The sequence below is a fragment of the Lichenostomus cassidix genome, chromosome 4A (assembly GCF_008360975.1).
Source record: "Lichenostomus cassidix isolate B80296 chromosome 4A, HeHo_3.0, whole genome shotgun sequence".
NCBI lineage: Eukaryota > Metazoa > Chordata > Aves > Passeriformes > Meliphagidae > Lichenostomus > Lichenostomus cassidix.
Window position 1 is genome coordinate 12,544,077 of NC_139485.1, and position 13,573 is coordinate 12,557,649.

The window sequence follows — 13,573 nt, forward strand, 5'->3', positions numbered from 1 at the left end:
GTTAATGTAATCCTAAGAGCAAGGTGATAAAAGTGCTGTGGGAAGATATTGAAACAATTCCATATTCTCTAACCAAACCAGATTCCAGAGAAAACAGTTTAAGTACTGTTTGTTCTGTCTTAGCAAAAATGAAGAATGGAAATTCTAAGTTCATTAAATATATCCATGGGGAAGAAAAAAATCCCAACCATTTTGTAAGTTATCATTTTGGTTTGTTTCACTAGCACTTGTGTTCCTGTGGAGTCCAGTTCTGAACGTGGCAGCCCAGCTCACAGCTGTGTTTGTGTGGAGCTTTTTGCTTCTTGTACTTCTGCCCGTGGATTCTCCCACCACATCCTTGGATTTAGTGCTGCTCAGTGCTGAATGGAGTTTTTGAAAGATTCTGTTTTGAAAGAATTGTCTGTGGTTTTGAAGTTTGAGTCTGTACTTTTCCAAGCAATGCACACTATTGCCCATCCGTGGCCTGCTCAATTACAGCTGACTTAATGTTAACAGCAGACCTAAAATATGAATTCACACAATGTAGTTCAGATCAAATTACAACATTTGTAGGAGATCTATTTGTAAATCAGAATTCTCTTTAACACATATTAGAACACTGATCATAATTATACTGTAGGTTATTCTTTGAAAGAGCTTTTCTTTCAATGCACTACAAAGTCTGGTTGTATTTCTTGATTTGTCCTGAATCACATTTGTGTATCTCTTCAAGAACCTGTGATTTGTTGCAGAAATACGCAGTGCATCTCCAAGAAGAGGAAACACTCCATCTCCTGAAAGGTTTTCCTGTCATAGTTAAGGCAATTATTCACATGATATGATGTGGGAAAGAGAGGAGGGGTTGAGTTAATCATAACAAGGAGTTTATCTTTCAAATGTAGCTGGAGCAGGGAATTCTCTTTTGGAGGCAGGGGTTGGAATTACATGGACTGTGTGGTCACAGGAAAGGTTTGAGAAGATGCTGTTGAGCCCCACTGGCCCCAGGAGTGACACTGCAGCAGCCCAGCTCTGCCTTTACCAAACCACCTGTGTCTGATGGAAAAGGTCTGTACTTAAAATTTGCTGGATGTTCCCACATTTCAGGTGCTGTGGAACAAACATGGGGTTTTTTTCACTTCACACAGGTGCTTGTCAGATGAAGTTTATCACCCCAGAGAGATTCCTCATTCAAAAGCTTTTGTTGGTCTCTGAAAATTTACAGAAAAAGTTAACCTCTCCCTCACCCTCACTCCCTCACAGTTCTACCTACTGCAGCCTTTCCCAGCAGCTGTGTGCACACAACAGGAGGATAAATCCTCACTTGAAAAACGTTGAAACTGAAATTGTTACTTTTTATTCGGTAATTTTGGTTAAAAGACTGGGAGTTTAGTCACACCTTTGCAAGCTAAAGACCAGCTTTATACAACCCAGGCATACATTGTTAAAGCATTATGAAAGCACAGAGGACTAGCTTGTATTTGAACATTTATGTGGCATTTGAAATGCATTGGTTAGTTCCACATTTTATGAATCACAAATGTATCCTGGAAAAATAATTTCGATTATTTATAGGCTTTGCTACACTGTCTCTCCCTGTGACATCTGGCATTTCTGTACATTTGGTAGCTCAGACAGAAAAGTGATGAAAAGTCTTCCTGTGAACTGAGCTGGCACTTCACTTCACTTGGGGCTTTTTTTCTGGCAATCCTGGTTTTGAAAATGGAGGCAAATAAGGATCTTTGAGCTGCCTTGTAATTGTATATCCTGAGTGATTAAATGGTGGTGTTTCATTGTCTACTATGCTCTGGCAATCCTGTCAAGCATGCACTAATCCAGCAGCGAGGAGCTGACAGTGCTTACAGGGAGCTGGTTCTGAGTCATTAAAGGACTGTCTGCCCTGCCTGACTGCCTTTAATTCCCGTGCAGGCTGCACCTTGCAAGATCAGATCTAACTCTAGGCAAGCATCTTTATAAGCTGAGACATCACTGTGGTCTGGTTTTTTCTTTCTTTAAAAAAAAAATTATAGTATTTAATTTCCCAAGCAGATGTAGTTTGATGAATATTCTGATGGGGAAATCACTTCCAGCTCTGTAAAAATGCCAGTGCCCAGTAAGCTAATGGTACTGCAGGCACCAAGGTGAGGAGGGTAGGGTTAGAAAAACACAAAAATTCTGCACAGTCTAAGAACTGTGAGGATTTTCTTCCCCAGGGAAGCTGAGAGAGGGATCATGCTGGTAACTGCCAGGTGACAAAAGGCTGGTGCAAGGTGTGTGCAGGGGACACATTTGAGTGGCTGCAAATATCCTTCTGTCTGTGGGCTCTGCTCAAGTAAAATATCAACTGGTGATCTGAAATTACATCTTGGAAGGTGGAAATCCTTGTGGAACCAGGTAGGAGAGACAGGCCTATGATGGTGAATAAATCAAGGTGCAGGTAGATTAACCTGTTCCAGAAAGAGGCTGTTTCTCTAACAAGTCGTTATTAGTGTGGCATTTTTATTTTCTCCCCACTGCAACCAGAAAGGGAATGAACCCCTGTGTGTCTCCTGCGTATCTCCAGGTGACCTGTAGCAAATCATGGTACTGTAAGATACAGATTTGGGCATTAGGCATGTGGGGGAAGTTCCCAGACAGGCTGTGCCCTCTCACAGGTTGTGATTCCCCACCCCAGCCCTTCACAATCAGGAAAATACCCCAGCAGATACTGTCTGTATAAAGAAATCAGCTACTTCCAGCTCCAGCCCCAGCTCTCTTAGGTGGCTTCTTGGAGCTTTGTCGCTCATCCATGCCCAATTTACAATCCTGAAACCTCAGCAGCACCAGCGGGAATGCTACAGGTTTGCTTTTGGAAGAGACTTAGACAAAACTTGGTTCTCACACAGTATTTTGCTACTCGTGGCAGTGAAAACACCCGGTTCAGTTCACCTGTTCCAGCCCTACCACGGAAAACCCCGTGTCTCCCCACCGATTCTGCCTGCGGGGAATGGATGGATGTGGATGGAGGTGCGGGGCTGGGTTTGCCCTGGAGCCCCGGGATCCGCAGGGAATTCCGTCCGTGCCGCAGGTTGGAGAGGGATAAAATCCTTCTCCCGGGGAACAGGCTGCCGGGGTATCGCCGGAACGAGCTGCCTTTCCTGCCGATCCGGGAAGTGCCAGAGCAGCGATGCTGATGCTTCACTGCCTGTTTCCCATCTGAGGAACTGGGACGTGACTAAGCCAACCCTAAGGCAGGGAGGAGGAGGGTATGTGTGTTTGTGTGTGTGAGCTTCTAGATATTCACTGCAGTCCCTTTATCAGATCTTTCCTCCCCAATTTATTTTCATAGTGAATTTTTCTCATCCATTCACAAAACATAAAATACACTGAAACAATCAGAGAATACAAAATACATGGTAGAAATACCTTTTGCGGTGTAAATTCCTTAACTTGCAATTAAAAAACCAGCCTGTGCTTTCTAGGATAGCATAATCACAACTGCCCTCTTGACGAGCTGCATCTTCCCCACCCCCAGTCCCCTCCCGGCCATCAGTCCTGCACACTCAAATAATTTCAGTATGAGGGCGAAGCTATTTTCTCTCACAGACCATATGACGTGAGAACTCACTCTGGAGAATTTATAAATGAATAGATGCTCTACTTGAATCGTAGTTTGAGTAACCTTCAGTATCCTGTTACTCAAACAGCCACAAGGATGGGTTTACATGAGAAATTGCTGAGAGCAAAGTCTTACACTTTGCTTCTGAAAACAAAATACTTGAATTTGTGTTTTTCTTCCCTTTGGTGAGTTTGTTGCCAGGAACCACTGTGTCATCAGGGCACCAGAGCCATCATTTGCACTGGTCATCATTGTCACTCTAGCAAACCCTCATGGGAGAGGTGAGCTGGCTTCTGCTTTGCCATGTGGCTGATACCTGCCACATCTAATTTAACCCAAGATTTTTTCTTTGTGCAGCTTTGCGCTGGGGCAGCTGCACAGCTGGGTACCCAGCCAGAGTCCTCCACCCTTGCTACGAGAGAGTGAGACAGATGAAAGGTCTCTGTAGTGCAAAGAGCAAGACCTGAAGTCATTAACATCAGGCACTGGGAGTTGCTGCTGTGCAAGGCACTGCACAAACACCTGCCAAAGCCAGTCCTGGCTCTGAACACGCTGGATGTGAGCTGAGGAAAAGCAGAGGAGGTGGGTGGGCAAGAAGTGCAAGGAAAGCAAGATAATACTGGATACCACAGTGAGCTGCCAAGCCTTGCCAAAAATTCCTTCTGCATCAAAGGAGGTGAGCAGGAAAACACTGAAGGTAGATAAGGTGGCTTTTTGGGTTGCTTTTCCAGTGTTTACAGGAATCTGCAACACCTCGTTTGACTCCCACACCACCACCTCTAATGGAGGTACCTGGTACTGTGATCAGAGCAATGTAACCTCAGCCTTGGTACATGGGAGAGTTTTGGTCTGGGGGAAATTAAAAAAAAAAAGAAAAAAAAAAAGAAAAAAAAAGAAAAAAAAAAGAAGATCGATGTAAAGACGTGTGAATTAGAGGGCTGTTTAATGACTATCTTTGAAGCCCAGCAGCCACACAGTGGTGTGATGATGTGCTGCACGTATTTACCTACCACAGGGAGCTGCTGCCTTCCAGCTTGTTTATAAATCACACCAAAAACTACTGAGAAAGCTCAAAGACTTTTCCTCCACAGTGGTCACGTGCATTCCTGATGCAGCAAATTTTCCATTTAAACAAAAAAACCACATCTTGCTTTATCCTACAGGAACAGAGAAGTTTGCCCAGGCTGCTTTGCCTGTGCAGATGCCTCACAGAGCTGCTCTGTGGGTCTGTGGGGGGCTGGTCAGCCCGGGGATGCTCTGCAAAGACGTTTATTACTTTTTTTTCCAAGTGGAAAAATTTCTGTGCTCAAATGCACTAGGGAAGTAAACTCACACTTGTGTCAAAGGCAAACTTCTGCATTTCATGAAAAAAAAATGACAGGAGCATTTCCAGCTTCTCAGAGAGAAAAGAGCACAGCTGGATGTCTGCTCCCCCTCTGCCCCTCAACTTTCTGCATTAATAATTGGCAATATCCTGAAGCACGTGGAGCAGAGCAGGGACACACAAGGTCCTGGGAGCCCAGCAGATGCAGAGCCCTGTCCTGCACCTTCAGCCCCTGCTCCCGACATCCCGGGGCTCTGCTTTTGGCACATCCATCACTGCCACAGCTTGTGCTGCTGACCCCCTGCACAGCCACTTTCTCCTCCCCTGGATCCTATTGCCTCGACTTAGCCTCTGTATCTTATTCTTTCAAACCCCACAGTGCTTTTACCCTCCTGCTACTCTCATTTTGATCCTGGCAGGAGACTGTCACTTGAAAGCAGTTTTAGCAGGAGTCTTCTCCTTTGTGAACAAGTTTGTGAACAAGGTAGAAATGTCTTTTTCCAGCTGAGTGAAATCAACTGACCACAACAGAAATGGCCCAAAAAAAAAAAAAAAAAACCAACTTACACTCCACATGTAAATGTAAATAGAAATATTTTTTAAACCCCCAAAAAACAAACCCCGAAAAATGGATGCAAAATTAATATAACTGTACAGACAATTACCAACTTTATTGACCAATTTCCCTGTCAACCAAGTCACTCATAAAGTTACTTTCCTGAGGGAAAGCAGTATAGTATATGGTGATTAATAGCTTGTTGAGTGGGAATGAACCATTTTACGCACGTAAGTGGAAGAATACCAGTGTATGGTTTAGAATGCATCGGTTGTGTGTCCAAACACTGGGAGTTGGACCCCTTTGAGGGCAGAGGCTGCTCCTCCCCGTGCCAGAGACATTTGTGTTCCAGGGCTGCCCCGTGCTGATGCTCCAGCAGTACCAATGCTCTCTGTGCAGACCGGGAGCTGGGACTGAAGCTGTAAATCAGCAAGAGGATTTCCCCCTGCCCTACAACTAAGGGCTGTGATTTAGTAATTCCTTAAAAACAGAATGTTCTGGAATTCACAGCCAGCAGGAGGCTGCTGGATTAGGGCTGTTAATGATGCACCATCACTGGTAGGAGCCCCAAGCTCATTCCCACCACAGCAGATGAATCTTGGCCAGGCAGGCACCACCCCACCCCTTCCCAGGAGCATCCCTGACTCCGTGGTGGCCCTCGTGTCTCTTCCAGCAGGGTCTGGAAGCTTCAAGTGGTGCATTGTTAAGGAAAAACCTTTCACCATGGGGGTGGAAGAGCTCACTGCTGCAGTGGTGGGTCTGCAGCCAAACCCTCAGGTGGTCCAAACTCTTCCCACCATGGCCCAAAATGCAGCTGGGCACTGGCAGCCCCCCTACTCCAGTTGTGCCTGAGCTGGAGTATCCTGACAGGGGCTGGGGCAGCTGCTGAAGTCCAGGGAAAGATGGTACCTCCTGCAGCACGGGCTCCCCAGGAGCAGCCCAGGCACAACTACAGGGTCCCCCCACTCACCCAGTAGAAGCTCAGGTCCTCATCCACATTTGCACCCCCAAAATGTGCCTCCACCCCTCTCCTAGATGCTAGGACAGGGTGTACCCAGAGGCCAGCACTGCCACCGTGCAGACCCAAGCCCTCTCTCTCCCCAGAGCCCAGGGAAAGGCTCTTTCCCATCTCCCAGGACAGTGCTCTCTCTCCCCTTCCCCATTGATGACACCAAGCCCTGTTTGGTTGCTGCCTCCGCAGTGGTTTATTGGGGTGGGAGCCAAGAGCCCCCAGCAGTGTGGGAGACACCGTGGGGGTGCCACAGAGGGACCCCAAGAGCCAGAGTCCTGGCTCCTGTGGCAGGGACTGATTTCCAGCCTCACTAAAGCAGCAATGCAATACTGGAGAGCAACAGGCAATCCCAAACTCCAGTATTTACGTGCTGCTAGAGCACTGCTGACAGCTCTCCACAGCCTCCAGACCCCTCTCTGCCCCAAACACAGGGCAAGGGGCCCTTGGCCGATCCTTTGCCACGGAAAGGACCGAAGAGCAATAGGTAGATAGAGCAAAGGATGTTGTCATGCCCATGTAGGAGAACAAAAAGGAGCTACAAGTCCTTCCTGCCTGCAGGGCCACACACACACGAGCTCACAGGGGATGTATTTGTAGCTGCAAAGGATGTGCACAATACAAGCACCAAGAGAACGTGGCTACACATACCTGAACTAACGAGATACATGGGAATGTGTTAGCTTCCACATCTATGATAACCAGAAGCTCACTTTCTTGTCTTATCCTTGAGGTAATGAGGCAGCCCAGAATGGTCTGTATCTCCTTGTCCCTACAAACCATGATGTGCTGCTACATCTCCTCAAAGCCCACTGAATGTTGACATTCCAAATGGTATTTTGAATATATATATCTATATATATATAATTTTTTTAAAACCATGATAGAAAGAACTGAAGAACACTCTACAATGAAGACATTTAACATGCATGCATTACCACCACAGGACAGGTTTTTTTTCTTCACAGGTGCTATCAGACAGTCTGTAACTATAAGAGAACAAGCAGTTATACAGTGCAAACAGTTTCAGAAACATGATTAGAAATTAACTGTTCCCCCAGCCCCCAAACCACACTTAGTATTGGGTCCCAGCAAATAATACACTTTCAGTTCCAGCAGATCTGTTGCTTTTGCTGCTGTGATGAGGCTACAGACCTTCCCAGCCCTTCCAAATGGTCTGTGGGGAAGTGTTACCTTGTACTTTCCTTTTAGGTGATGCTGAACATCAAGGATTTTCCAGAAGTCACAATGTTAATATTCCAGATAAATAAATCCAAATTCCAACAGATGAAACCTGTTACGTTTTCCTTAAAATATTTTTATTCAACTCAATTTGACTTTCGAGATACCTAAAAAATCCTTATTTTTAAAAAGACTAGATGATGCTTATTTACCATGTGAAGGGACAAACCCTATGTGACCAGAAATTAAAGATCTCTGGGACTTCATCACTTTCCATGCCTGTACCAGAGCAGAAAGCACCAGAGCAGGGCAGGGAGGGGCTGCAGCCCTGCAGAAGGTAGCTGCCAGCAGCACTTACACACCAGCCTGCCAGGGCTGCAAGGGAGCTGTGCAGACAGATTGACACTTTTTGTATCCTTTCAACCTTTTTTCCCCCACCCCAGTTCTGCAACAACTTCCTTCAATTCATTTTCTTAAACAGCAGCATCACAGAAAAACCTGAACAACGTCAGAAATGCTGCCTTGGGTTCAAATTCTTGTACCATCCCCTTGTGCCCAACGCACTGCTGAGTCCCTGCCTCTTTAGCAAACTTAAAAATAGGAATTTCAAAAGCTCTCGTGACTCACATCAAGTGATTTCAAGCTTTAAATCAAATATTTGCCAACAAAAAAGCAGTATATTTTCACCGCTTCAGCATCCTCAACACTGACAGCACCAGGGCCAACTCCCTAACGAGCAACTGCTACTTGCTGCAAAGCCAACACGTACCCAGTGTTAAACCTGTGAGAGCTAAATCAAAACCCCCACATATTACCATTAATTACTTCTGTAACAATGTTTTACTTGACTGTACCTGTGCAATCTTATTTCTTTCATCTCTTCAAGTGACTCCAAAAGAAAAAAGCAACAGCAAACACATTCAGCTTTTGAGGCCATTTTGATGGTGTTTGAGGTTCACATTTTAATTAATGTTTTTATATTTATATAAACCAGACTTTTGCCTAATTTGACAATGAGGGCAAGAACTCTCTTCATTAAGGAGGACTCTTCAAAGCAAGGGCTCAATACACCTCCTCCACCAGCCTCTAGCACAGAGGGAAATTTAACATTCACACTGAGTATTGGGCAACTGGAAATTTGGGACAGGCAGTGAAATACGTATCTGAAAAAATACATGTGTTTATGACATGACAGCATTGTTACTTTATGCAATACGAAGTTCTGTGTTTGAATCATCCCATCTCATACTTCAGCTTCTTTCAAATTTAGTTTGTGCCTTGGAAACTCAACTTTAAATCACAAATTGGCAGCTGAAAGGATAATTTAAATTCACCTCAATGTCTCCAAGGTACTACCTGCAGTACCCAAGAAGGGATATGTGTGTCAGAGGCACCTGCGTTTACCCAGAGGGATGCAGATGCTGCAGGTATTTTGGAGCAGGTGGGACACGAGCTTACCTTCCCAACTCACCTCTGAACACAGGCACATCAGCTCCTGCACAGACTCCCTGGACACAATCAGGCAATCGCTGCTTCAGTGGGAGCTACAAACAACAACAGAAGGGTTTGCGAGGTGCAGGCAGAGCAAGGACCAGGGCTGTCAGGCAGGTCCCCTCCCGAGGCACACACAGATAGGTGCAAGTACTTTTAAAATCAGAGGAGGGAAAAAAAAGAAAAAAAGTCTTCAGCTGCAGAACATAGGACAAACTACAAAGCAGAGTGACTGTATGCCTCTTCTCTTCATTGTCCCCATTCCTGCAGCCAGAGCTACCAGCACCATAGGCACAGTGTGGCTCTGGGCAGTGGTACCCAAAGGCACACCAGTAATCCCAAATCATAACCCAAGTGCTGTACAGCAAGGAGGGATGAGCCAGAAAAACCAGGGGCAGCTCTGGTGGGAAAGCCATTGGGCACAACCACAGCCAGCAGCAAGCCCAGTTCCCTCCCTGAAGCAGTAAAACAGCAGCAGCAAGAGCAACTCTATCAGTCCTGGCAGACCAGAAGCAAAGAAAACATTTTATTTATGCTGTTTTAGATGACAAACCAGGCCTAGGACAGACAGGTAAGATGCAGGGAGGCTGTCTGGAGTTGGGCCTTTTGTGGTGGCACCACAAGTGCTCCCTCTCACTGTCAGGTAGAAGAAGCAATCCAGGAGCACCATCAGCTTCTAAGCAGCACCCCACCACGGCCAGGAACAGGGGTGTCCTGCTTAGCCCCAAACATGAGAACTGCCCCAAAAGCTCCACCTCAATGCAAAAGCACTGCAGCAGCCCTTCTGTTGCCACGAGCTCCCCGCCCTCAGTGTGTGCACCAGCTCCTTCTAGAAATAGAAACTTCTACCTGTCATCTACGTAAGCCAGCCACCTACAGAGGTTTAATTAAATCCCCCAAATAACTGGGGAATTTGAACACGCAGAAAACCATTAATGCAATTCACAAAACAATGCAGCTTCTACTTGCCAAAGTATATTGGGCAATTAAGTAAAAAACAACCCCCCCTCCAATCCCAAACACACACACAAAACCAAAACGAATTCCCTCTGAAATTCAGGACTCTCTTAAAATACAACCTCGTCCCTCCTCACTGACACTAACCAGAAAAAAAAGGAGAAGGAAAAAAATGTGAGAAGGAGCACCATGGGAAAGGAAAGGAAATAAATACAGGAGCCCATGACAGGACAGATTTGCATACAGAGCCTTTACTGACCCACACACTTCAGGGCTAGGTGAGCTCAAAGATAAGCAAATATCAAGCATTTCCTACATACAGAAAAAAGAGAGGAACAAAAACCTCAGCTCTGGTATCAAACAGTTTTCCAGGAGACATGCAAAAACAAATCCTGAAGTAATTGTTCTCATTTGAAACAATTGGGGAAAAAAGGTATTTATTATTTTACAAAAAGACTAAAATAAATCAGCTCATTACAGCTGAAGGTCCCAGACACTTATTAACGAGGCAATGTTATGGTGACAAAACGAAAATAAGGGTGTGAGTAACACCACCAGAACACTTCATATCTGCCTGGCTCTGAAAAATCCCAACACTTTCATTGCTGCTTCCTTTTGAACAACGAGGTATCAACTAAAGTCACGTCCTAATATTTACAGATGTGGCCAATAGCTGGGACCAGACCCCGTGCTTGATCGACAGCCACCACATGGCTCCAGCTCTGCCACTCCCGGCAGGAATTGCCTCGCAGGGCTGCTGAAGGCAAGCAAGGGCTGCGGTAGAAGTGGCTGTGAAGGAGCCCGAGCAGTCGGACGTGAGAACTGCACGCAGCCAAGTTACTTTCATTTGCTCCAGCGCATCTCCCCATCACCCAAAACTGCTGCCCTGCCCAGCCAGGACTCACTGCTGGCGGCACAAAATAAACCAGAAAACATATTTTCACCCTGTTCTTGCTGAAGCCGTGTGAGAGCGGGTAATTTCTCACGCACTTCATCAAAAATAATTTTTTTTTCCTCACCGATTTGCCCATAAAAGGGTCAGGGAAGCAGCACAGAGCTGGTATAAACCCCAGCGTGTTTTCCCTGCAGCACGGCGCACCTTCCCCGCACCAAACCACACGCCATCGGCGCGCTCTTAGGTGGGGCCAAACACCCGAAACCAAACTGCAGCTACAAAGGGCAGATTCAAATAATGCAAAAAATGAATTCGTTAACTTCACTCGATGTGAAACTTGACCCCGACATTGTTACCAGCAAGATCAGCTGTGTTTACCAAGACGAGGGTGTTAGTGGGAAGGGGAGCTACTGGCACTCACAAAGGCCTGCGGGACAAGACTTCAACTTACTGCACTCCAGAAAACCAGTAAAATCCACAGTAAAATTCCAGGATCCACAGTTTTTTCTCAACACTGTTGAGGAGAAGAAAAGTATGATGCTTCTTGTTACTTCCAAGTTTTTGCATTGTCATCTCGTCCAGTTCTTAACAACAAGGGTCAGATCTGGAAGCCTGATTCCTATAAAGTTTATTTGTTAAGAACAGGGAAAAAACGAACAAAAAACCTATTTCTTTTTTTGGTCAGATGAACAATAATTCAAACCATAACAGGCACACTGGATTTTTTTTTTTCCTTTTTAGATTTGGGTCAGTTTGCCTGAAGCATTACTTAAAGCTTCCCTCTTATATTTCATAAACGTTTACTGCATTAGCAGTTCAGTTTTACTATATTTCCCACTAAAGTGGATTAACCAAATACAGATTTTCACAGTTGCCGGTGAGTTCTTTGGATTTCTTCAGAAGAGAAGATGATGAAACTTGGCAGATGGTCCCTCACCTACACTAAACATGCATACGACACACAAGCAGAATTTCTGGTTTTTTGGGGAGCCATTAATGTTTTAACCTTGGAAAACTTGCTCTCTAAATGCACAAAAAAATTGTCTTTCTATACCTGACGCACATATGGGAAAAATAACGTGTGTAGGATCAATTAGAGAGGGAAAAGTCCCAGTGCTGTGCATGTTGCTCCATCACTTCAGCTCCCAGAGCACTGCGAGGCTGCCCTGGGAAGTTGGCCCTTGCCAGGATATTCAAATTTCCTGTACAAAGCGACTAACCAGCGAGGGGAAAAGGAAAAAAAGAGCAAAAGCTGGCTGCCAATTTTTTAAAAAAATATTTTAGATTATTTCGGCGAATTATTCTTTGGTAACACTAGTAATTTTTTTTGTTTTGTTTTTTTTTAATGTAAAAAACTATTTTCTACGTACGGGGGCGCGCAGACTCCGCGCCGGGCCGGCAGCCCGCGGGTCCCCGCGTTCACTTAAAAAAAAAAAAAAAGAGGGAAACGGGAAAAAAATAAAAAAAAAAAAAATCAACCCCGAGCCACACCTGCGGGGGGCGGGCGCGACTCTAAAGAAAAAGATTAAAAAATTATTAATAGTGAAGGGGGGAAAAAAAAAAAAAGCGCGAGGAAAAGGCAGCCGGGGAGTCCTCGGGGCGCCCCGCACCCACGTGGGAACGTTCCCCGCGCTCCGCTCCCGCACCAACGGCCCGGGGGGCTCCGCCCGCCGCCCCCCTGTGCCCCGCTGTCCCCCGCTGTCACCGCCCGCCGCCAGCCCCCCCGAGCCGCCTTTGTGCCCAGCGGGGCGGCTCCCCCGGGGGGAAACTGCGGGGCGCTGTCGGTGCCGCCGCGCTCCCCGCCCCCCCACCCCGAAAAAGTTTTTTTTAATAGTTTTGGGGGGGTTTTTTGTTGGGTTTTTTTTTTTAAACTTCTTTACCCCCCCGCCAAGTTTCGGCCGGGCCCGTGTCCGCCCGTGCCCCGCGGGGAGCGGCGCGACCCCGCCCACGGGGAGCGGCGGAGGGAGTCCCGCCGAGCCCCCCAGCCCGCCCCGTCCCGCCGCGCCGAGAGCAACCCCCGCGGGGCCGGGCCGGGCCGAGCCGTGCCGCCCGCACCGCGAACGGGACACGGGGAGAGCCCGCCGCCCCCCGCAGCGCCCCGGCCCCGCCGCCCTGCCCGCCCTCCCTCCTCACCTCCGAGTCCACTCGAAAATGGCGCCGAAACCGAAAAAACTTCGCAAATTTCATTGTAGGCGGCTGCAAGGGCTGCTGGGAGCGGGGGCGGCCGCAGCACCGCCCGCCGGGGCGGGCCGGGCCGGGCTGGGCGCGGCGCGGGGCGGGACGGGGCGGGCTGTGCTCCGGGAGCGCCCGGCGGGCGGTGCGCGGCTCCGGGGCTCGGCCGGTCGCTGTGCGGGTCCCGCCGGGCAGCGGCTGCCAGGAGCTCTTCACCTACCCCCGGGCCGCGGCCGTGAGCCGCCGAAAGCCGCGTGCGGGGAAAAAAACCTCAATTAGGGAAAAAGTAAACAGATGTATGTAAAACGCGAGAGCTGCACGGGACGCTCGGCTTCGCCCTTCGTGCGAACCGGCTCGTTCCGCTGCCTCTGCCGTCGGCGGTTTATGGCCTCTCGTAACCCAGCCGGAGAAGG

The 13,573-nt window shown here is 47.4% G+C and overlaps 1 long non-coding RNA gene across 3 annotated transcripts; it reads right to left on the reverse strand.

Moving 5' to 3' along the window:
- Nucleotides 1-6,635: 6,635 nt before the first annotated feature.
- LOC146437493 (uncharacterized) lies at nucleotides 6,636-13,193 on the reverse strand. Of its 3 annotated transcripts, none has more exons than XR_014852255.1 (3): nucleotides 13,122-13,193; nucleotides 11,440-11,502; nucleotides 6,636-9,189 (listed from the first exon to the last, which is right to left on the reverse strand). It is a non-coding gene; the product is annotated as an uncharacterized LOC146437493 (long non-coding RNA). The 3 variants fall into 3 exon arrangements; XR_014852254.1 differs by having other exon boundaries at nucleotides 6,636-9,289; XR_014852253.1 differs by lacking the exon at nucleotides 13,122-13,193 and having other exon boundaries at nucleotides 6,636-9,289; nucleotides 11,440-12,543.
- Nucleotides 13,194-13,573: the final 380 nt, after the last annotated feature.